The following is a 24,936-nucleotide window of genomic DNA, read 5'->3' as shown; positions in this document are numbered from 1 at the left end:
TGAACGTAGTAAAACATTTGTTACTCCATCAAACTTAATCAAAGTATTACTTTAAAAAAAAAGAACAAAATTGATTTTACAAAGAAACTGTCAATAAATATTAGATTGGCAACTACAATAAACTCGCAGCATTCACATTTTCCTTATAGAATTATTTATTAAAATTCCACAGATAAAAATTTTTAATAAAAGTAACTTTTAGCGGCCAGGGCTGCGTCTAGAGCTTTTCGGGCCCTGGGCATACAAATGAAAACTGAAACCCTTCTTATATATATTATTTAATTAAATACCCCCTTTTTTCAGCGGACTCTGGGCACGTGCCTATTTTGCCTAGGGCTAAACGCGATTCTGTTCTCAATAACTAACAAATTCTTAATTTTTTTTCTAGAGTGGGTGTGCAGTTCGGAGGTTAACGTGAAGGCGAGATCCGAACGATCACAGTTCTTTGACGTAAGTTTTTGAAAAATATAAATTATCAAATTTTGAATGGAATTGTTATCCGAACAGACAGGTGACCGTAAATGCGATCAGAAATGTATTGCAATTTGTGGAAAATTGATTGTTCAACAATTATCGTTGGAAACCAGGGCAGCTGTAAATTGCGGTTCGATTTCGAAATTTGTTTCGTAACCGAATCACTGGTATCGAGTGATACACTTAACTGCTCGTCTGAAATTAGTCGCGTGTTTAAGGTTAATTCATTACCGACATCCAGCAACGCTCATGACGTGATTCGACGCTTTTAACTTATTAACAATCGGTGATTCATCAATTAAATCTGTGTGCCATTAACCCATCATCGTTTTCAACAATCTAATCACTCACAATATTAGTCATCATCAATGAACTGCATTTTTCGTTTTCCTGATTAGATGTTAATTTAATGAAATAACAATTTATCCTTTTTTTTTTATTTTCTAATTTTTTACATTAGGTGTTGGCCATGATATTATCAATAATGTTGCTAACACCTAGTGTAGAAAATTGGTAAATGAAAGAAATGAAAAGAAGAGAATTAAATATAATCATTTGCCATCATATAATAAAATAAAAAATCATTTTAGCCAATACATGAATTAGCCATAGCCGCTACTGACTAAATTGTTGATGCGACTATAAATAAAATAATATAAAGAAATCATTTTGTTAAACGGTCATTAGAACTTTATTTAAAAAATGAGCATTAAGAATAATTAAAAATACGAATGACCATTACTTTCATAATTTTCTTTCATTAATTAGTTCAATGAAAAGGTATTTATATTTCGTTTTCATTTTGCAATTTGATGTTCTGTAATTGCATTCGACTGAATGAAATTTGTGACGAGGAGCACCGATGATATTCATCACGGTCGATGCGTTAATTAGTATCAAATAAAAAAGTTGAAATAAAATAAAAAATTGATTAAAATATTTGATTAATATGCATTGATCATATATTCAGAAACGAAATGAACAATTGATATCTCTTAGTACGTATGAGATACGTTTAATGGTTTCTGCAATGTTTAATAGCGCGAGTTACGATTTCCGTAGTAAAACATGGCATTGGTCAGACACGTAGCTGCCGTGGCTGACATTTACTACTTACAGCGCTATTCGTTCCGCGCGAACCACGATTATTCGTTCGCTTTTAAAACAACCTCGAGATTATTACCGTTCTAACAATATTTTGATGTTGAAACGGACATAAAGAATGTACCAATTAAAACTGTAACTAGTTTTACATAGTTATTTCAAAACGCGACCTACTACTCTATTTTATTTATCATTATTGTTCTTGCGATTGAACTAAATTGAATTTCAGTATATTTTATTAAACTTTTATGTTTCTACTGCGGTACCGAAGGTGTTAATTTGCCAAATAATCGTCAAGTTATTACGAGGACAGGGTACGAAGGTATATTATCGACTGGCGAATCGAGCAAATTTTAATCGCGTCCACCTCCAAATAACAAGCAGCAACGTGGAACTTCGTTATCGAAAACACGTATCGTTCTGTCGTTGACCGGACAGCGCTAAAATCGATCACGATACCACGCCCTTCGATAACGAACCGAATGCCGTTCACGATCTCGTGCGCGGAGAGTCGCGACAGAGTAATAATGACACGACAGCTTCTGCTGCCTTCGTGCTCGGCCTAGCGTGTATTTGCCCATTGGACATCCATACACTGGACGATACACAGGGCCCTTTCACGTGGCCACACACACGTGTTAGCATGGTTACGTGTAAACGAGCTTCTATATAACCTGTTTCTAATGAACGAAATAATTTTTCATTAAAATGACGATAAATTCTATTTCTTAACATAGTAATAGAGAAAAAGATACTGATATGAGGTACCAAGGTGTTAATACTTTTAACAATGATTGTAGGGGAAAACGGGGACAGAAGTAACAGCGGGGCAAAGGTAATTATGGATAACTCAAAATCTGTCATCGTAGTTTTGGATATACATATGTACAAAGCGAAATTACAATTAAAGTACATAAATATGTTCTAACAACATACAATTACAAATGTTTTCAGCTGTATCTATAACGTGTCGTGTTTTTTCTTGCGACTTATTAATTTCCAAGTTCGCCATACCGCAGTCAAATCGTTATTGGCAGCATCGTTTATTCGGATATTTTTAATTTTGTGCCGCCTCCGAAAAGGTTGAAATGTATTTAGTATACTATTTAATAGCGAGAATAGTTGGTACATCGGAATGTAACAGTAAGTCGAAGGCATTAATAAAATCTATTATGATTACTTTTATTTATGTTTATTATTGGGAATAGTTGAACGTGATAATGCAAAGATCGAATTGTGTAAATATCTGTACTGTTATGATGATTTATAGGCTAATTAAGCTTAGGCTATAACTTTTTTATAAAGCGTTTTCAGACCTATGTTTATATAACATTTTTTTCCTATTTTTACTCATAGAACATACTGGTTCAGTTTGATCGATTAAAACTGAAACACCCTGTATATATATTTATATAAAGTAATTCAATAGTTATCTTTGGTTTAAATGGAAAACCAATTTATAAGTGCTTTAGCCACCTTACCCGATATTTCAGCTTCTTCAACAAGACTTTTTGATATATTGAAACATGAAAGGAAATTAAAGATGGCAACCAAATAGTAAATAATTACCTTAAATAATTTTTAATTTTTAAATAATTAATTTTGGCAATTTTTCGTTGAAAATAGCCATAAGTAGTAAAACATACCATTTATACACTTTGCTACTGAGACCTTACTTGAATAATATAATATTAATGTTACTTGTAATTTCCTTCCCCTTATTATTCGATTAACAATGCGTTAAAGTGGGATTTAATTGACCTGGTAAATTTTTCTTGATGCGATCGCGAGACGAGCGTTTTCCCGCTAATTACGCGTTCGGAGATACGCGTGGCCGCAACCGGATGGCTCTCGTAGATCAAAGCTTGTCCCGACAATGACGAGCGAGGCCGACCTCTCGTTGCACTTTAACCGGCCTTTCGACCTCGCTGGCACACCCCAGCCGGATACGAACCGTCGTTATCGGTCCTGTCCTACCTCGTCCACCATCTGCCCCACCTATTACTATGCAAAAAACTCGACGCTTACGGAGAAATTAATATTTCATCGTTATGGATCGAACGGTCGTATAGCAGGGAGTGGTGAGTTCCACGGGGCTGGAAGATTTGATTATCTACGCTTTGTCGTTGAAGGCGTGGAAAAATGTTTGAAAGTGGTGTTTTGAGTGAAATGGAAAATTAAAATTCTTTTTTTTTTTAGGGAATTGTAATTTTAATATTCAAGGTGTTGTTAATTCATTAAGGATTAATTTCGTTTTCTAAAATTCATAGAAATTATAATTTCAGAGTTAAAGATGCTGCAAAATGCATTAAGGGTTAATTTTATTTTCTGAAGGTTGTGAAAATTTTAATTTTAGTATTCAAAGTGTTGCAAAAGGCATAACGGGTTTATTTCATATTTTCTGGGTCATTGAATTTTCCAAATACACAAAACTTTTCTAACATTGATTTAATCCCAAAAATGACATTCTACCCTTATTCACTAAACACTAAAAACAAGAATCAGTACGATAAATGATATGTTTTACATATCTGCTTTTGTTTTAGAATCAAAGAGCAGACCCTTCCGATCTTCCGTTTTGCTCAACCCGTAACGAATGAGGCCCGCGATCATGGTGCTTTCCCGATTGTGTCGCGTCGCGACGCAAAGTGCCGATTCGAGAACGGTTGCTCGAATTTGTCCGCTCGCAGGTTCCATCTGTCCCATCCTAGACGCGGATCGATCGCGCTTGGAAAGCCGGCGGCGCTTTTGTCTCGGCCTGAATGGGCCTTTCATCGGGGCAAATACCTCTCCACGCTTGTCCTGCGCCCGATTCCACTGCAAACAATCGATTGAAGAATTCGGGAGAGGATCCGCGTCGATCCTCGGTTCCTGCCTTTTGCTCGTTTTCTTTCCGCTCAGGGTGATTCTTCGTTCCGTTTCGCGCCTCTTGCAATTCTATCTATCTTTATTATTTAATTTTGAATATTTTCACCTTTTTCGTTCATTTCTGCTAGATAACTTCTTGAATTCTATATTTTTCTGCTGTGCGCCGTATCTCACCAGAGATTTCAGATTTACCCGGCGTCCCGTCGTTTAATACCTAGAATTATTGTCTATCCGTTGAAGGATTTACATAAAAATGTCCTTTGTGTTGAACTTCGTTCAGGGTAATCCTCCGATACGACGGATACGCACACCTCGTATTATCATTTCATAAACATTTTCAAAAAGTATCATCGAATATCCAAACCATAAATTGCAAATTTTATTCAACAAATTTGAGGAACTTGTTACAATGGAGAGATTATATACATTGTAGATACATTATAACGATACGTTATCAAATGTCAAGTAAATAAACAATATTTTGCTATATGTCGAATAAACAAACAGGTAAGGAAGAACGACCTCTGACTGATAACAAAGAGGCCAATTATTTTCTTTTGATTTAATTCTAATGTAAGATAGGCATAGAAAAACCTCTTTTAGGAAAATGGAGATTTTAAGAAAATAAGATTTTATTGACTTATTATTTAGTAAATGTGTAGTGGGATGACCATATCAAAAATAATTATTTATGAATAAAGACTTCTTAACCAAGTCTCCATACTCTCATGGTTGGTAGTGTTAAGCTTCGAACAGTGGAGTCTTGGTTAATCGAGACCCAAATTAGCAAAATATATACAAAAATATTAATCTAAAGTTAAATGCATAATTTTAAAAGATTTTAAAGAGTTTCATATATTAAAAGAATAATTTTCAAAGGAACAGTGTAAAATTTAAAAAACGAAAATAGTATGAAATACAAACTTTAAAAATAAAAATTGGGCCTATCTCCATGATCTGTCCAAGGGTTAATCCCTTTCTTATAATTTTTTCGATAGTTGAGCCAATTAGAGTTGAAACAAACTGAACGATCCTTGATCGTGCAAATTATAGTTACAATTACATTTGAAATGCAACCATACTGAAAATCACCAGTTTTTGAACTGTAAGTTGCGCCACGTGTGTGAAACGATATTATAAGGCAGAGGATTAACTATTTCGCGCGTACCCCATCACAATTATACATTATTCTTCCAGAACGTGTTTCGTTCATTCTGTATTCCGAAGGCTGGCACGAGGCAGAAAGCTAGCCCATAGAAATCTTTCTCGTTTCACGAGCCATTGAAATTCCGCTCGCGAGCTGGATACTTCTTAAGCAGAGTCCGATGCGCTAAATATTCCATTAAACAGAACGCTTTAAATACGTCACTGCCGAGCAGCCGACGCGTATTTCACCTTGGCCACCATAAAACTTTTCCCCATAAGCCGTTCCCCGTCTCTCTTCTACCCAGCTAAGTTTCACCGTATGCCCGACGGCAAGGGCGTAAGAATCACGATCGCGATCCACACGTGCGTAAGGGTGGTTTCACGAAAAAACGAGGACTCTGCTTCAAACACGACCTCTTATACTTTCTGCTTCTCTTTTTTATCGTTTTTTTCCTCTCCTTGCTATCTGAACAACCGTAACGTTGGTGAAAGTGTCGAGGAAATCTGCTTTCCTTTTTGAAGAGGAAAAACGCTCGTTGAATTTCGTTGCGTTAGGGTCGAGATGAGATTTTGGTAGTAATGTTTAATTGCAAAATTTTATATTTTTTAAGTTTCTAAAAATTGAAACAGGAAATAATAGTTCAGATTATAATTATTATGGTACTGAATTTAAATTGCAAACTTTTTAATGAAAAGAATTTAATATTTCAGAGTAGTTCTCATATTTTCATAATTAAATATGTATTATTCAAGAAATATTACAGTAGAAAATAGTACAGTAGATACTCGTTATATTGCCACGTGAGTAATTTGGTTTTCAACCCTTAGCATATAAAGACGATACACTTCTATCTCTCTTTCCTCCTTCCAAATGAGACTACGGTGACTTGAAAAATTGTCCGTTTATATAGCTCATCCACGGCAATATAACGAGAGGCTTTTGTATAACAGTTCTTTCTTCAATTGTATAATTACTTTTATCTCTTCAACGTTAATGATGTCTTCATAATTTGGAATTTAAAATCTCTCTATCTAACTAATCACTGTTTTCTTGAAAAGCATTGAAAGAGAAAGAAAAAGTAATTAACGTATACACTTTTCGAGCAAAAGAACTCTGGAGAATATAAACAGCTCGAGTCTTTCAAAACGAGACGAAGGCCACTTTCAAGAAACTATGCCGAAAAAAAGGAGAGGGAAAACAAGAAAAACGGTAATGCGATGTTTGTCTGAAACGTGGCTCACCCCACTACACCCTCTTCACTTTTACTATATAACTAGGTGCTTTTCGTAAATGAGAGCAGCATCCATTGTCTTCTCGTCCGTGCTCTAAAGTGTGTCGCAGCGTCACGCCGCGCCGGTGCAATCGCAGATTCCCCTTAATTGTCGCGCAAATTGCTCGTGAATGCAAATTACACGGGTGTACGCGATTAAAAACAGCTCGCTACTCGGAAAGATATGGGTCTACACTTACTAGTAATAGGCGACACGTTTCTTTTCTGCTGACGATTCCTCAGATCCATACCATATGTGATTTTCGTTATTTTTGACCCCTTATTCGGTCAAGAAATACGCGGAAATTTGATTTTTATTTATTTTAGATATTCTAACCGTTTCGATGTTTACATTGAGTTTAATTGTTAAGAAACAATAGCAAATTTCTGTTTAACCCTCATGGAGATAGGAACAATTTTAGTTGAATGCTGGATTTCATATTATTTTCATTTTATAAATCTTACACTGTTTCTTTAAAAATTATTCTTCTATTACAGTACATAAAACTCTATTGTTTAAAAGTCATACATTTAACTTGAGATTAATATCCTTGTATATGATTTGTAAGTTTGGGTCTAGATTGACCCAAACTCCGCTATTCGAGGGATAATGACGAGTATATTCATTACGAAGAAAACAATTCGCTTTGCTAGCAAAATTTAGATAGAACAAGAAATATATTCGTAATTTTAACACATTTTAGAATAATAATGAATTCGCAGTTTCAAAAATACAACACTTAAAGGATTCAAAAGAAATACAGTTAGTAAAAAGCACTTCGTCACCATATTGTATAATTAACCTTTAATTATACTTTTCAAATTTCATATTATTTCTTCAAGTATTGCTTTTTTAAAATATGAAAATTTTTCATTTGAAAATGTGATGGCTTTAGTTTACTAAAATTGTTCATTGTTAAAATTACATTTATCTTTTTAGTACTTCAAATTTTCTGCTCTACTGAAAAGCAAAAATATTCTCCACCTTTAACAAAAATTTCTGTCAAACTTATTGTTAACCTACAAACCAGCGTTTATGCTTTGACAAAATCCAATTAAAAGATGAAAAAGAGAAGCAATAGAATCAGAGTTCCACGATAAGGGTAATAAAGTTTCGAATACAATTTCAACCGAACGTTGAGAATAAAAAGAGGGTGAAAAAAAGCATTAGATGGAAAAATTACTGAAATTAATTCGTCAGACTTCCGAAACTCGGATTCTCGTGCCCCGAGCGAGACCTGTTTTGTCTACGTAATTAGGTCCGCGAGAAACAAACGCGCGAGGGAAGTCGTTGGGAGTTTGTAATTGTGTAAAAAGCCCGCTATGGAAGTTTCTCTTGACCGGCAAACCGACACATTTTGTTTCGACCCTAGGACAAAACGGTGAAATTTTAACTCGTCATTTCCTGTCTCCTGGAACAACGAACCACCACCAATGCGAATTGAATTACGTAAAAATTTTGGCTACGTTAACACTTAGATTTTCACAATGCTCAATATGAATTTTTAAATAGCATACACACTATTTGAATATTGCAATTTTTCACCAATTCACTGTCACGTTGAAAATTTTTATTTTTAACTAATTATGTCTATTATTTTTACAATATTTTTAATATTATTTGTGATGGATTTGTATACAAATTTAATACTAGAGCTACCAATGACTTAGAATTTTTTATTTTATACTATAGAAATTCGTATCAGTGTTCCAAAAATTATAGAAATTTGTATCAATTTTTAAAAAAATTACAGAAATTTGTATCAAAGTGTTTAAAAAAATTATAAAAGTTTGTATCAAAGTGTTTATAAAATTATAGCAATCATTATAATGAACATCTTTGTATACCTTTCATTTGGCTAGAAATTACATTGGAATTTAATCATGAAACACACTCTTAACTCAATGAAAAAGAAAGTAGAGACAATTTAAAAAGCAGTTGGTGCGGTGTCTGGCAAAAAGCCACCCTGTTCCCTATTACAGTTGTATTTCATTCAATCGAATAGGAACGATCGCATTAAATCGTCCAAATGCTTGCTTGCCTCTCGTTACAACCCTCGGTCGCGTTTCACCCCTTCTCGACACCAACCCCTATAAATAGGCGAGGCTTTATCGTTGGCTAGGGCTACGAAATCCCCCAAGGGCAATCATAAGGTGTTTATATCTCGTTACGCTACACAAGGGATTGTTGTAGGTAGCTAATTGTTACCGCATTGGGAGTATCGGGATCCGAGGGTACGTAGGACATGGGGTATTTAGATGCTTATCCCTACGCCCTGTGAAATGGCTATTTATCGTCGCTGGATTGCGGTTTGTATGGATTAGGCCCTTCGCGGTTGTGTATCAGAATATCTGAACGACGAGGCGCTTCGATTCGTGTAATCGCGTTGTAAATCGACCACGGGATGCGTCCATCCTCTGTCAAAGTAATTTCTGATTACTATCGAGTTATATTTTTATTTTAATATTCGGTAAGTATTTAAAAGAAAATATTTAAGACTTTTTGGGTTAATTACATGGTACTAACCCTTTGGTGTTAATTAAGTACGTGGGGGTACTCGAAAATTTGGGCACCCAAGTTTAAGTTCGGATTGGGTAATGATCGAGTCGGGGTGAGTAACGATTGGATCGGCTCGGGTCGGGTTGGATCGGATAATGATTGGGTTGGGTTGGTTGGGACCTCGAAAAATTGTCCAGCAATTTGTTGGGGTATCCGCAATTTTGGAATCCGAATGTCAACTCCGAACTCGAACTCGCTTCAGGACCCGAACCTGCCTCAAGATCCGAAACTCAATTTGAGAATCTACACTGCATTCGGAGCATAATTTTTCACGCTTACCCTTAGATTTTTAAGTATTTTCATATGTTACCGTGTATAAGAGGATGTATTATAATTGACTTTTGGGCCTCGAGTCGACTTCGAGTGCCGAAATTACGGGTACCCGAACAAATTTATGTACTGAATAAACACTTTCGGGATCCCGACTAAACTCGATAAAAATTCGCGACCCAACCCCTATCCAATTTTTCGAGTACCCGTATTCCTCTAGTATTAACCCTTTCTTTAGTAAAGGTAACTTATAACCGCCCAACGCAAAGTGTTTATATTTCAAACCAACAAACATGCAATTTTACGATTATCTTATTCCAAATAAAATTTGTATATTTGGAATAATAGAAATTATATTTAATATACCTACATCAGATTGATGAACTTGTTTCTAATAATTAAATCGGTCGTTAATATTAACCGAGGAGTGTTTTCAAGGCAGACCGAACGGGTCAATCGGAATTTTAAATCGTCGGATGTTTGCCCGAAAGCTTTCAGCCCTTAAATTATTCATCGTATGACCGTGGCCGTTTGCTCTGCAACGCATTAAAAAAGAAACTCTGTTACAAGATTACGTTGCTCTTAATGTCTGATATGGTGTTTGATCAAAAAACCGTTATCTCCTCCAAAGAAAAGAACAAATAAGAAAAATAACGAAAATTCTCTTACCTCTCTTAAAATCGTAACTAGAAAATATCTATGAAAGCAGCAAAACATTTCAGAAGAGACAAGAATTCTCTCGTAAAATTATACCCCTCTTTCTTCGATTGATGCAGAGTCGAGTGTTTGACCGTGGCCAATTCCCGTAGATTTACGAAGGGGAAAGTTCGCAAATCTTAATAAACTCACCAATGCCGACCACTTCTTTTCCCGGATCGAAGGAGGGTGAGTCGGTAATGCGGTTCCTCGAAAACCTGTAGTGGGAGTGGAATACCTATCGATTTCTCGCTATCGGGTGATCCGATATCCCGATAACACACGCTTCAACTGACGTTGTACGTCGGGGCTGTTCTTCAGCAACCTGCTCGGAAAGAAGACCAGATACAACTCGTGAAAGCTCGACGATTCGTTTAGACGATATCTGTTGAAAATCTATCGGGAACTTTTATTCAGTGGTGCACCTTTATTGATCAGTTCAAAGGAGCAGTCAATGTATTGCCCCTTTGAGTTAACAATACAACCAATACCCATTTCTATATTTTAAAGAAATGAAATATCAAAGCTTCAATAGATATCTATGTACAATACGCTATTAACAAATAGTAAGCTTCCTTAAGGAAGGTGAAATAATTTCGATTATATTAATATTAAAAGTGATTTAGAAGTAAAATAATATAATTTTTAATTGTTAAATTTCATAAAATTTAGTAAATAATTAACTCTTGATAGCGGACCATGAAGAGAGCTTAATTTTAATTTCATTCTATATTTCATATTATTTTCATTTTCTAAATTTTACATTGTTCCTTTAAAAATTATTTTTCCAATATATGAACTTCTTTTGCTTAAAAATTATACATTCAATTTTAGGTTAATACTCTTACATATCTACGCTTGGTAAATTTGAATTGACCCAGACTTCGCTGTTCAAGGGTTAAAATATATCAATAGAAACATAAATATCAATTCAAACTTTCTCGTGTAAACGTTCATACGTAACTGGTGGGGGGTGACAGGCCAATACATATGAGGCCCTTGCCTCTACATCGTCAGTTCCACCGGGACCAGGGAGGGGGAAAGGTGAGAGCCGAAAGTGCGGGAAAACTACCATGCTCGGTACTGTACCCATTTTAATATTTAAACAAAAACTAAATATTATATTAAAACTTCAATGGACACTCAGGTATAATACATGTAGTACCCACCTCTGTATTTAAAATTATTAAATATAGAAGCTTCGATGATTAGATATATGTATATTCAAATTGCCTATATAAGGATCAAACAGGGCAGGTATCCTAATACAGCTAGCAGTTTCCATTCATTATTACAAATCGAATGAGATCGTCGCTATAGACGCGAATGGCCGGGCGATATCGAAGCCGTTCACCGCGTTTCCTATCCCGGGTGTACACCGGATATCCGGTTAAATACTGGCGCGTACGGTGCATTCATTTACCGCGTCGTCGAACGAAAGTACCATGATGGTGGAACACGTAGCATCAAGCACAGTAGTGGGTCACACGCGGCTGGCCCATGTGGGGTACATCCACAAAGGGGCAAGCTTGCAGCCTGTCGGTTTGCACGACCGAACCAACGAGAAATCGTCGGAGTGGAATACACTCAAGCGAGATACACACGCTTCCATCGTAATTCAGCGAGAATGGCCGAGCCATCAAACGCGACGATACTCTGCGGCTGGCAGGGCTGGACCCGGGACAACGGTAACACGAAACAACCGGTTGCTTTGTAGCTTCGTGACGAGAGACAATGAGGATGGGAAATTTACAAACGATGTTATCGGTCCAAGTTTTGATCGTTAGAATTATTAACGTATTTGATAAGTTGATGGATGCTTGTATTGGGATTGGGTTGTTTGAAGATTGTAAAGCTATTTGCGATAATATTTTACTATTTGCTAGGTATCTTTGATTCTTTAAAACTTCGATTGTACTGTAACGATAGATTCTATCACCAACGTGTGCAAACCAGAGTGACTCTATTTCGGTAAAGAAAGTTATACAGTTATTCCTTCGTGACGTGTGACATGTGTGCATTCGCGCTTTTTGGAGGGCCTCCTGGTTTTCTAGCGCGGACCCCCAAGAGTGCCGATCGGAAAATACGCACGCACCAATCAGAGCCACTCTCGCGTCTAATTGGCGCAGCCCCAGCCGCGATTTCGTGCTGCGTACCGATCTCTAGTACCGAACCGTCGCGATTCTTTTTTCTCTTCTAACGGATCCCCAACGCGCTGAGTATTTCCAAATCCTGTGGCATGCCCACGAATCTCCTTCGATCGCTACTGATCTCGCAGACAGCCTTCCGGCCACAGTACGAGCTAGCTCATCTGTGTCCGGTTCTTACCTCTCCCGAGCAGCTTGGGCTCTCGGTGCTATGGTAAGGGTCACCACTCCCGGGCAGTTCTGTACTCCCGGTATTACGGTGACGTTTGCCAGTCCCGAGCAGTTTTATACTCTCGGTGCTACGGCAAAACGCACGGCCACAGGTTTCCCTGTGCGTGTAAAGGCTTCTAGGCATGGAACCCATGCACTACTGCATTGGATCCAGTGCTCTCGAAGGGCCGTGTACCACCCTGAAATTGTCCACTAGGCTTGGGTGATTAAATATGCCTCTCTGTGGCTTTTGTAGATAAACATTTATTTCAAACGGATTTTGTCCGTAACATCGATATATTTAAAAAGGTAAAATATTATGAAAGGTATATATTGTAAACAATTGCAAGTATTTTTTATTTTATATTAAAACTAAACCTAACATAAAACTACCAAGCATAAGCAATGAACTAGATATTGGGAGCCGCCACCTAGATTACAGTGTCCAACAAATTTTAACTTTTTAACCGACTTCGAAAAGGAGGAGGTTACTCAATTCGATCAGTATGTATTTTTTTTTTGTGTGTTCACCGATTACTCCGAGATGGATAGACCAATCGCAACGAAACCTTTTTATCTTGTAGGGTATGTCTTCCGATTGATCCCATTGAAAAAAAATTTTTCATTTTTTCATTATTATTGCAAAATACAAGAAGTTTTTAATGTCAAGATTGGACGATTTCAATGACCTTTTAATATGTTGTCGGAGACATGATTCTGAACAACTTTTTCGTTATGCATAATTAGAATTATGAATTCTACGTATGCCTACGTATCTCTACCGGTGTATGAGTCAGCATGCAGCCGCCGATTCTGTACTGTTTCTTGTACATATACATGTGTACTCTGCAAGGCATGTAATAGGAGATATTTCCGCGATATCTCATTTGCAAAAATTTATGCGATTTGTTATTGTTAATAACTATTGTTATAACTTGTATGGAACTTGTTATCGTTAAAAACTATTTAACCAATAAGAACGGTAAACTACCTTACGGCATCCTACAAATACTGCTCGTTCCATTAAAAAGTGTGAAATAAAATAATTTTTAACAAAAAATACAACCGACTTCGAAATGCACTTAAAAGTATGAAATAATTTCTACTTCATTTATACAAATACCCAGCAGCTATTAATAAAACCTATTTACTCGTTAAATAGTATACTAAATACATTTCAACCTTTTCGGAGGCGGCGCAAAATTAAAAATACCCGAATATACGATGCTGCCAATAATGATTTGATAGGTTGCCGACGCATGAACTAGAATCTTTCTAGTAGAAGAAAAGTTTTCAATTTTGCGCCGCCTCCGAAAAGGTTGAAATGTATTTAGTATACTATTTAACGAGTAAATAGGTTTTATTAATAGCTGCTGGGTACTTGTATAAATAAAGTAAAAATTATTTCATACTTTTAAGTGCATTTCGAAGTCGGTTGTATTTTTTGTTAAAAATTATTTTATTTTTACGTTCCGATTCCTACTAGGTGATTCTTATAGTGTTTTGTACGCTGATTAGGAATCTGCAAACAGTTTTGCTCCTATACGTACAGTTTTTGAGAAATTTGATTTTGAAGAAAAAACATGTTTTTCAGATTTAAATATATTTTCTGACGTAATTATAAAAGATATTGAAATTCCATTTACACTAAAAGATTCTGTAGACTTTCCTGAATACAACGACACTTATCATTATAAATGTTTAAATATGTTTAAACGATCATTGAACGCGGAGGGACCCCGATTTGGCACCAATTTTTCAGGATATTTTTCAATTTATCTGAAAAAGTAGAGGCCCAGCGTAAAATCGAATTATACCACGCGATGGAGCAAATTTTTATTTTGAAAAAACACCCGATGCCAATTGGTGCCAAATCGGAGTCCCTCTGCGTTCAATGATCGTTTAAACATACTTAAACATTTATAATGTATTAAAGATAAGTATCGTTGTATTCAGGAAAGTCTACAGAATCTTTTAGTGTAAATAGAATTTCAATATCTCTTATAATTACGTCAGAAAATATGTTTAAATCTGAAAAATATGTTTTTTTCTTCAAAATCAAATTTCTCAAAAACTTTACGTATAGGAGCAAAACGGTTTGCAGATTCGTAATCAGCGTACAAAACACCGTACAAATCACCTAGTGGGAATCGGAATGCCAATTCACTGTTGGACAGTGTCATTAACAGCTAGTTTTATTACTTTTTTTATTTATTGTTAATTTATTATGTTTTGTTATTTCAATCTATTTATTTTCTGACGCTTCATATATATTTATGTGGTCAGCTATTTATAGGTTAGTTTTAGAATATGTTTAGGTTTAGTTTTAATTGTTTGCAGCACTTTTTCGAATAATATTTTACCTTTTTAAATAATTCTTTTCAATATATTGAAATTTGAAAACGAATCGAATAGTGAAGTATTAACCTCTTTATAAAATGACAAAATTGCAAAATTTATTTGTGTCGAGTGGACAATACGCAATGGTAATAAATATAATTTAAGAATTATTATAGATTATTGAAAAATTGTACGTTGCGTTATAGTAGATATCCAGTAGAGGCGATAGATTGAAGGAGTAGGTTTTGGATAATGGATGGTGATTCTTTTTACAGGAAGGTGGAATGGGCAAGTGAAGTATTTCTTGTTAATGATGGGATTAAATGAAAAGATAATATTCTTTGGAATATTCAATGTAATATCATTAATGGACACTTTATCTATTGAGCTAATTAACGTTGTGAATGGAGTTTTATAAGAAAGTATAATTAATTGAAACTTCAATTTATTGAATGTAAAATAAACGGTGGAGCTATTTGGGTCGTCGAAAGATTTGTTCCCCAGGGTTAATACTAAAACGGCTGCTATCTGCAGTACTTATGCCGGTACTCCTTGCTTGTGTACTCAAACCTTGACCCATTTCGTTAAGCAGAGGCTCGTCCCTACTATTTTTCTTCGTTTCTCTGCTAAATCCCTATTAAAATGTAAAATAAAGTCCTCTTAAACGTAGGTATAACTAACGTGTATATACAGTAGGTCGCAAAATTATTCGCTCACCGTTTAAAACAAAATACATACCTCATTTAAAATTGGACCAAATGACGAAATTTCTCAAGAAGCTATACAAATTAATTTACTAATAAGATATGTGCTTTTGTCGTTTTAAAAGATTAAAATTTGGCGAAATCGGGAAAAAAATAGTAAAAGGCAATCTGAGCCTGTAACGAAAATTTAAAATATGACATTTGTAAATTTAAGTGTGTTATGTGTATGCTGAAAATTCCATCGAGATCGATCGATGCACTTAAAAGTTACAAGTAATTAAAATTTCCGAAAATCGCGACTTCTCATCTAACAATAAGAACGTGACTAGTTCCGTTCTTAAATGAAAAGTCACGATTTTCGGAAATTTTAATTACTTGTAACTTCTAAGTGCATTAGCCGATCTCGATGGAATTTTCAGTATACGCATAACTTATTTGAATCTACGAAAGACATTTTAAATTTTCATTATAGAAATATTCACACAAAAAAGTTGAAAACTTACCATTCACTATTTCTTTTCACGATTTCAACAAATTGTAATTTTTTAAAATGACAAAGCACATATTTTACAAATTAACCTTTTAGCTACGGCTGGACTTTCTGCAACACTGTATGTAAATATATCTATACGGCAAGCTTCGACGCGGACTGCGCGTAAACTGTGCATGACCCTTTCCACTATGATATTACATTGGAATGTAATTGGATATTTGGATAATTGGATATTATATAAATGAATAAACTATAATTTATTTATACATTTTCAAGTAAAGAGTTCGAGAAATACATAGCTAATATGAAAACGTATACTTTATTAATTAATAATGTTCAAAACATGATATCCATGAAAGCCACTATAGTGGCGTACCGTTCGAAAAAATGACTTACGCGAAAGCCATATAGTGGTGTTTAGTAGCTAAAAGGTAATTTGTATAGCTTCTCGAGAAACTTCAAATCATTCGGTCCATTTTTAAATGAGGTATTCTGTTTTAAACGGTGAGCGAACAATTTTGTGACCTACTATATATGTATATATTAATAGTAGAACTACGGTACTCGTCAAAATAATGAGTCATGGGTTTCTTATTTTAAATTACAAAAATTAACCTTTTCAACTCGATTTGTTTTCAACGTTGTTGCGCGTCAACTTGTATTTATTTTAATTCAAATTAAGTAAATTAATGTACAACTGTAAAATTGAATGTTTTTTAATAAAAAAGTTTTCCAAAAAAGGTGATAGTGTTATCTACAGCATGACATACGAGTTCAAAGAGTTAACGCGTTCCGTTAAGAATAATCATTTTTAGTTTGAAAATAATTGCAGACCGAATGCTCGTAAATCTACTCTTCTCATTTCTCGTCCTTCTCATGAAAACTCTAAAAATCCATGGAGCTGTAAAATGTGCTGCTGGCTCTAGAGAGCTACGGACTTCCATAAAAGGACATTAACCGACGACTCGGAGGATGTAGTATCACGGTGGTGCGCGACGTGCCGCGTCCGGCTGTCATTAATGTATCGCCACGTAACGGGTAGCGTACCTAGGTATGGTCGCGGCGCTTCGAACAAACAGCAGTTCGGAACAGGGTAAACACAGCGGTAACGGCAGATGCAGTCTCGGGGATCGATGAGACGCCATGCCGCGGCCGACTACCCGTGCATGTGCGGCCTGACGCAGCGTCGCGTCGGTGTGTCGCTACGTAATGAATAGGACATAAATCCAACGACCTCCAGTCGCGTTAACCGAGCCGAGCTTCCAAACCGGTGTATCTCTTTCTCGCCACTTCTTCATTTGCCTTCGTATCCGTATTATATTCGCAACAGTGGGTGTGAGCTACATATATCTGGCCAGCGAAACGGAAGCCGGTTCCTCGTCGTGTTCAAGCTGTGATGTCGTAAATGAAACCACGTCATTTCGTTTCTTTGAATTTGTATCCATTCAGGGAAATTAATCTACAGTTCAATGCGGAAACTCGGTGAACTGATTTTTTTTTCTTCGCTGGATTGTACGTCTAGATTGTAATTTTACTTGGTTCCCCGTGATGTATAGGAAGAATGGTTCCCGCGGCAAGAATATATTTTAAAAGCGTCCCATTTTTACTTCGAAAGACTCTCGTTTGCCGGACGCGATGGGAGAGTCGCCCCGCTGCGTTAACGACACCGAACGGAAAACGTGCACCCTCCTCTTTCCTCGTAAAGAGAAATAAAACATGGCGCGATTCTTCCTTTCCGGCTCCTGATAAAACGGCTCGCTACGGTGGACATAAATTTTAGTGCGAGCACCCGATGAAATATGCGAGCCGAACCGTGCTACCGTCCCATCTTCCTCGTTTCCTCGTTTCCCTCTGTTCACTTATCTCTTTTCCTCGCTCGATATACCTCATCGAAACTAGTAATGGAAACATGAATTTTAGATGGACCGAGAAGATTCTGTTAATGGTTATCGGATCATCCGCCATTCCGCGTTTTTCTTTCGAACCACTCGGCAATCGAGAACAGTATTCCTTTTTGTGATAATTATGACTGCAAAAGAGAATGGTCTTTAACGGCGACGATTCATTTTTAACGTGCGAATTAAATGAAATTATTAAAAGTGCGATTAATTCAGGTATTTTATCATCTTAAAACTTAACAGGGGAAATTGACTGGGATGATGTTAAAATCTTTTCATATCAATGTTGAAAATTATGAATTTAAACAAGATAAACTTGAAAATGTCACGGTTTCTTGTTAAACCTTCCAGCGATAATGGAGAAACCTATGCACTTTCGGTCGCCTCGCAGGAAGCAAAATGATTTTTTCCCGGCCGTTAATCATGACCCAGGATCCTCAAAATTTTCACTCTTTCCATGGAAACAAAACAATTCTTTCTTTCACGATTCACGATATTTAGTATCTGTTGTGTGCTCGAATTCTCACTCTGCTAAATTCTGCTTCAGCACTTCCGTTTATCTGTTTCGTAATGAAAGGATCAAATGCATTTAAAATTTTGTCGCGCCAATGAATGGAATGTAAATTTTCGCGTGGTTTTGTTATAGAAGGCTCGTACACCAGGCGACATTTTTACGAGAAAACAGGGGTTGTTCGGTCCGGCACTGCGCTGGGGATGAAAAGAATTCGCGCGTTTCCGTTTCCGCGAAGGAGCAGCGCGCTTTTTTTTACACTTCAATAAATCGTGCGACCAAGAGAAATATTTTACAAGGAAGCGATTATTTTGGTAACAAGCGAAGCTGCTCTCGAGAGACCAAGCGATAACATTCAAAGTTTTTATCGTCGTAACATGTCTGTCTAAATGCCGACTGATTTTACTTAATTATAGTCTAATAAATGCAATAGTATATTATGTAAAGTATCCCGTAATTGGTGGTACAACCGGGAAGGAGGTTATTCTATATGAAAAATTAGATCGAAAATATAAAACAACATTTGTTTATATGACATTTTGTTTTCGAGAAAATCGACTCGAAACAATTGCGTAATGTCTGTATATTTAATTATATTTTAACTTAATGTCAAAATCGCTGTTATTGGAGTATTTGAACAAAAAAAAATTATCCCTATATTCTCAATTTCACTGTCATCATAAATCAGTCACATTTCTACACACTTTCTGAAGAAGCAACAGTACATTTATACACAGAATATCTCAATAAAAACAAAGATAAATTTACCCTCAGAAACCACCCTCTGCATCCTTTCTGTCACCGTCATCGAAGTACTTTCACCCTCGACATCAGCAGAGATTATCCAACTATTGTGCGAGGCTACGAGTTTCGCGTTGGCTGAGAATGCAAAAAAAAAAATGGAAAAGGAAAAACCATAGACGATAAACAGAGGGGGTGAAAGACGCGAACAGCGTATCGGTGATTGGAAATGCCCTTTGTGTTTTGGTATCCAGAGTTCCAATGATGGAATCGCAAGGCAGGGGAACGGATGATGATGGAGGAAACAATACGGTCCATTGTTGATCATATACCCATTGTGTTGTGTTTAGATATGATTCGCTCGCAAACGATTTTCTGCCGTTCTGGAACCGTGAAAATCAATGATTAGGGATAGCCTTTGTTCGATTCGAGATTATGCGATTGCTGAATCCGGAGACGGACGGATAGTCTGCCTAAATGAGAAAACTCGGATCTGTGCGTTTCTGGAGAGGTTTCCGAAGGTTTGGCCCACCCTAATGTCAAAAATGTTCCTGTCTGATCACTAATTACAGCGTTTTTTAATTCTATCTGTGCTCTACCATCAGTGAAAGGAATGGAAATTATTGTTTACCTTTTCTGTCTGATTGTGAAATGAGAAAAGAGGAATTAGAAATTCGTGAAAAGTTCTTTCAATAGCTATGTATATCCCCTTCAAATTAGATGATTATCGTTATTTTGGGCAGAAACTATCAATTGCCGTTTACGGAGGAACTTCGAAACATTTAAAACTTTCCTCTCCAGATGCTTGAAAACTATGCTGAAACTGTTGCATCTAAATATGGAAACGGAACATGTTCCTTCCCATTCCACTTTCGGTTACAATTCTGGAGCATTTGCCTATTTCTAATCAGTTTGATAAATGAATCATAGTTCTAATGAAATGTATGCATTTTCAAAAATTTCATTTTAAAAGTTAAGAATCTTTATTGTGACCGAAGTGTTAAAATGAGCATTCATTGTTAGACGTATTAAGGTTCTAATTATTAAAAATAGGAATAGTTATCGTCAAGTTTTTTATTTGCTACTTTGCATTATTAATATAATAGCAGTACTATTCAGAATAATATTTTTCTATTATTTTTTCTAATTATTTGAGTACATTTAACAAGGAGAGCACCCGAAGTGTTATATTCACTTATTCACTCTTGGACAGCGTATCATGGAGAGATCCATTATCTCTGCTATTAAATACATGAATAAAAATTCGAAGGTTCCGAATTCAAATCCCGATTTCTCTTTTTTTTTATTTAAACATAATTTCTTTAACTTTATTGAAATTATTAATTACATTGCACTTATTATAAAATTTAAATTATTTATACTATTTATCAACATTTTATGTTATAGTATCCTTGACAAAATTTTTAATATTAATGTACAGATTGGAAGAAAAACAGGAACTGGGATTGGAATTGTCGACTTTTAAATTTTGGAAAGTTTCCTTTGTGAGTTGCGGTGGCGCTCACCGATGACCCCCACATTATTGAACGTCTAAATTGTTCAGAAAATAATGTTCATAGGATCAAAACTACAGTTTAAGACATTGACCAAGAAGAAACTCTCGTCTTCCACCTCCTTTGTCCATACAAGTGACTTCAATGACAAACACTCCTTTCTCATGGTCGTTGCACTAAAATTGATTCCTTTGTCGATTATCGTCCAAGCAGTTGCTGAAGAGTGTACACATACGTCTCAAAGATCCTTCAACTCGTAAACGTTAGTTATTTCTCTTTTGGCCTTCAAAACGAGCACCAAGCTCAGACAGGCCTTTGTTTTCCATTTTCACGGGAATGAAGTTCAAAAGCCAGTGGTTTCATTGTTCCAGTCGGTCTGGAAAGAAAGGCGAGACGCAAAGATTCCGCAATTAAAACGACGGCCCGTTATGAGTCTCTGAATTAAACAGAAATTATTGTATTGTTTGAAGTTGATGCGATGAATGGTCTGCGATTACGCGCCCTTCGTTTTGACGTAACAGTAGTTGAAGTGCGAGGCTGTTTTTAGAGAGTGTTACATTATACGGGGGTGGTTTTTGTGGGGTAATTATGAGGCATTAATTCTTTAACCATTTTATTCACTTTTGAAAAGAAATTGAAGAACGGACAAATAAGCATTTTGGACTTTGTTTAAATAAATAATAAGTGCTCGATAATTCCTTGCATTTCAGATTCTGGAGGGGGGACACTTTTAAGAAATAAGGAATTATCAAGTGCCAATAACATGCGTGCCTTTTTCACAATTCTTTTGTTCTTGTGGCACAATTATACATTCGGGAAATTACATGACGGGGAATTAGCTAAATTTAGTAAAAAATTATTTAAATGGTTTCTAAATTTATCGTTAGACTCTTCAGCATGATCTCTATTGATCTCCGTTGTGTGATCTCTATTGATCTCACCCTGTGTTTAGGCCTACCATAAAGTTAGTTCCTCGGGTAGTTTTAATAGATAGTAATAAGGACCTCGACTCGTAGTGTGTTTATGATACCCACTTCGGGGCCCTTGAACTGTGCCGTGGCAAACCGTAAACTCATGAAGCCATAAAGATCTCCGCAATTTCACCCTTAACTTTTAGACACTGTCCATTCCTCATTGTCAGACAGGCCTGATATACAGTGTGATTCTCTCGGAGCGCAACACAATAGCCGCCCCGCACAATGGAACCCTGCTGTGTTTGCAAGCAAAAAGACCCAGGAGGTCAAGTCGCCAGACCCAAGTCTTGGGTCCTCGACTTGACCTCCTGGGTCTTTTTACCCGCAAACACAGCAGGGTTCCATTGTGTGGGACGGCTATTGTGTTGCGCTGCGAGAGAATCACCCTGTAGAACGTAGAATAGAACATATCGAACGCAAGATAGAACACATCGAACATAGAACAGAATAATAATTAGAGTTAGTAAAGAAAACTGCGGCAAGTCTTAGATTTACACATCGTTAGTCTCCACTTTGGAGTGGTCCTTCGAGTGTAGTACATAGTTCGCACGTACACAATTAACCGTTAAATAGTCGGCACACCACGTGTAATATTCACCAAGGCTCGAACGATTTATTTAACTACGAGCATTAACACCCTGACTCATGTCAGATACAAAAGGTATTGGGAAATGGGTATTAAACTAAAAATAATTATACAGTTTCTAAAACACAAAATGAATTTATTTCCAATGGATACTCAGAAGACGTCTGCACAGTTTGAAAACTAAAGCTGAAGTGAAGAGTCGTCAGAGGAAAAACCCCTATTGGGTCCACTTAGAAAAACTAAATATAGAACCTAATATAGTCCCCAACCTAAAGACCGTTGTGTAAACCATGACTCTGTCCGTATCCTTTGACACTGGATTTGTTTTTGTTACCTGATTATTTCCAGATAAACTAACAAAAGGTTATAGGTCAGAGTATGATCTTGTTTAACCCTTTCGCTGGGGTGCAATTCAGTTTAAAAGAATAAAATAAGAAGTCTCTCAAGTCTCAGCAGAGGGTTAAGGAAACATTTTCCCAGTTTCTCTCCAGTTTCCACCATATTTCAGGATCGTCGACCACCACGAAGGAACCTTACCATTAACCGAGAGATTCAATTACCCCAATAGGAAATCCCTCGATAATCGAGCTCTCACCGTCGGTCGAGCGTTTTATTAGCGAGCTTCTCGCTCGTTGCGATCGAGGATTGTCCCGTCTCGAAGCTGCTCGATAAGATAAGGACGAAACCGGGCGGACGTAATTCTCGCGACACCAACCACGCGTTCTAATGCATATTTGAATGCCTACAATTACGAGAAAGTTTAGCCCGTAAAGTTAAACTGAAAGTTCTACCCACGATGAGATTCGACCGGATATCCGACCTTTGCCGCGTTATAGTTACACCCTGGATTTCTACCCGAGTTTGCGGCTCGTTTACCATTTGTACCTGTACGATTCGTTCTCCTGGTTGGAGAATTAGTCTGTGGGGTTGACTGTCCACATAAATTCTGGGAACGTTGTTAATGAACGCACTAAAGGTGCGTGAGGACATGAACATTTCGGGTATCTGATACTCAGCCCGAGTCCGGTCGAGTCGGGTCCGAGTAAGGGGTACCCAGGATTTTCGGGTTTTCGTATATCTATACTTTCGAGAACCCGATTCGACCAAGAATCGACTTCACCCGACCTAAGCCGAATCGAATCAAACCAAACCGACCCGACCCAACCAAGAACCGACTTCACCCGACCCGACCCGACCCGACCCGAACCAAATCAAGACGACGAATCAAACCGAATCAAACCGAATCAAATACGATGCGACTCGAGCCAAACCAAAGAATACAGACTCTACCTAAGTATCGGGTACCCGAAATTTTTGGGTACCAGCACACCTCTAGAACATATCCCTATAAATACTATAGAAAAATATTATTTATTGAATCTTAATAAATCCTTATCCTTACTAATATATCCTTACTAATATATAAAAGTTAAAATGCTGATTGTTTGTCCTTCCTTCACGTTTAAACGGCTAAACAGATTTTTAAACACTATTGGACACCTTATTCTTTCAAGATGGACATAAGCTGTGTTATATTGCGATTCGTTATGTTTTTGACTAACAAAAAAGCATTAAAGAATTGGTTTGGTAATACTCGGCATTGCAACCTAGACCCCATCAGAATATTACACTCATAATATACATTTATCAGTTTCTTTTTTTTTTTGGCATTCGTTTTCTTATTCATGTCGTATTAGATGACAAAGAAATATTTGTCATTAAAAAAAAATGCGCCTTGCATTTAATAGTATTTCTGTTTGTATTAAAGTGTGTTTTAGCTGATTTTCTTTCCATTTTTAACATTCAATTTAAAATGAACTGTTGGCGAATTTACGAAAGTGCTTTAATTGTTGGGGACGTTACGAGAACGCCGTCAAACACTCTCCAAACGTCAATGCTGTTAGTCTACCGAAATATGATTCTCTCCCCATCTATGATCGTCACCTTCCTATTAATTGGCTACATCAATCGCGACGGGGATCACGGGCTGCGATTAAAATCCGTTTAGCTATTTAAACGTGAAGAGGAACAAACGATCAGACACTTTCACTCTTATGATATATATTAGTAGGGATAGAGACAGGGAAGTAGGAATAGGAATAAAGAAGTAGGGATAATAACAGTTGATTAAAATTCCCGGGCAGAGCCGGGTAACGCAGCTAGTAATTTAATAAAAATAAAAATTCTGAAGTTTGTGAATCTAGTTATCAATCTAATCCTTGATCAAATATTGCATATTTTTCGAAGTTGATTTATAATTTGTAACGTCTAGTGGTAACTTTATTGTTACAATTAAACGCTTCTCGATTTTTACCAGTATCTATATCCTCTCTTTCTATGGTACAGAGTTCTGATTTACAATTACTATTTCCGCCACGCTGGTTATTTCCGCGCGTTTGTAAAATTCGTGCGAACCACTTTTGCTTGCG

At 36.5% G+C, this 24,936-nt stretch overlaps 1 protein-coding gene across 1 annotated transcript in view; it reads left to right on the top strand.

Annotated features, from left to right (window-relative positions):
* Positions 1 to 387: 387 nt before the first annotated feature.
* The window catches only part of LOC114880695 (Down syndrome cell adhesion molecule-like protein Dscam2), a 197,031-nt gene continuing 172,482 nt past the window's right edge, over positions 388 to 24,936 (top strand). The window contains exon 1 of the mRNA XM_046288128.1: positions 388 to 450. The gene's annotated coding sequence lies outside the window, so the exon portion shown is untranslated. The remainder of the gene's footprint in view (positions 451 to 24,936) is intronic.

The sequence above is a fragment of the Osmia bicornis genome, chromosome 12 (genome assembly GCF_907164935.1).
Source record: "Osmia bicornis bicornis chromosome 12, iOsmBic2.1, whole genome shotgun sequence".
NCBI classification, from domain to species: Eukaryota; Metazoa; Arthropoda; class Insecta; order Hymenoptera; family Megachilidae; genus Osmia; species Osmia bicornis.
Note: the sequence above shows the minus strand (reverse complement) of the source record. Positions and strands in the feature narration are given on the sequence as shown.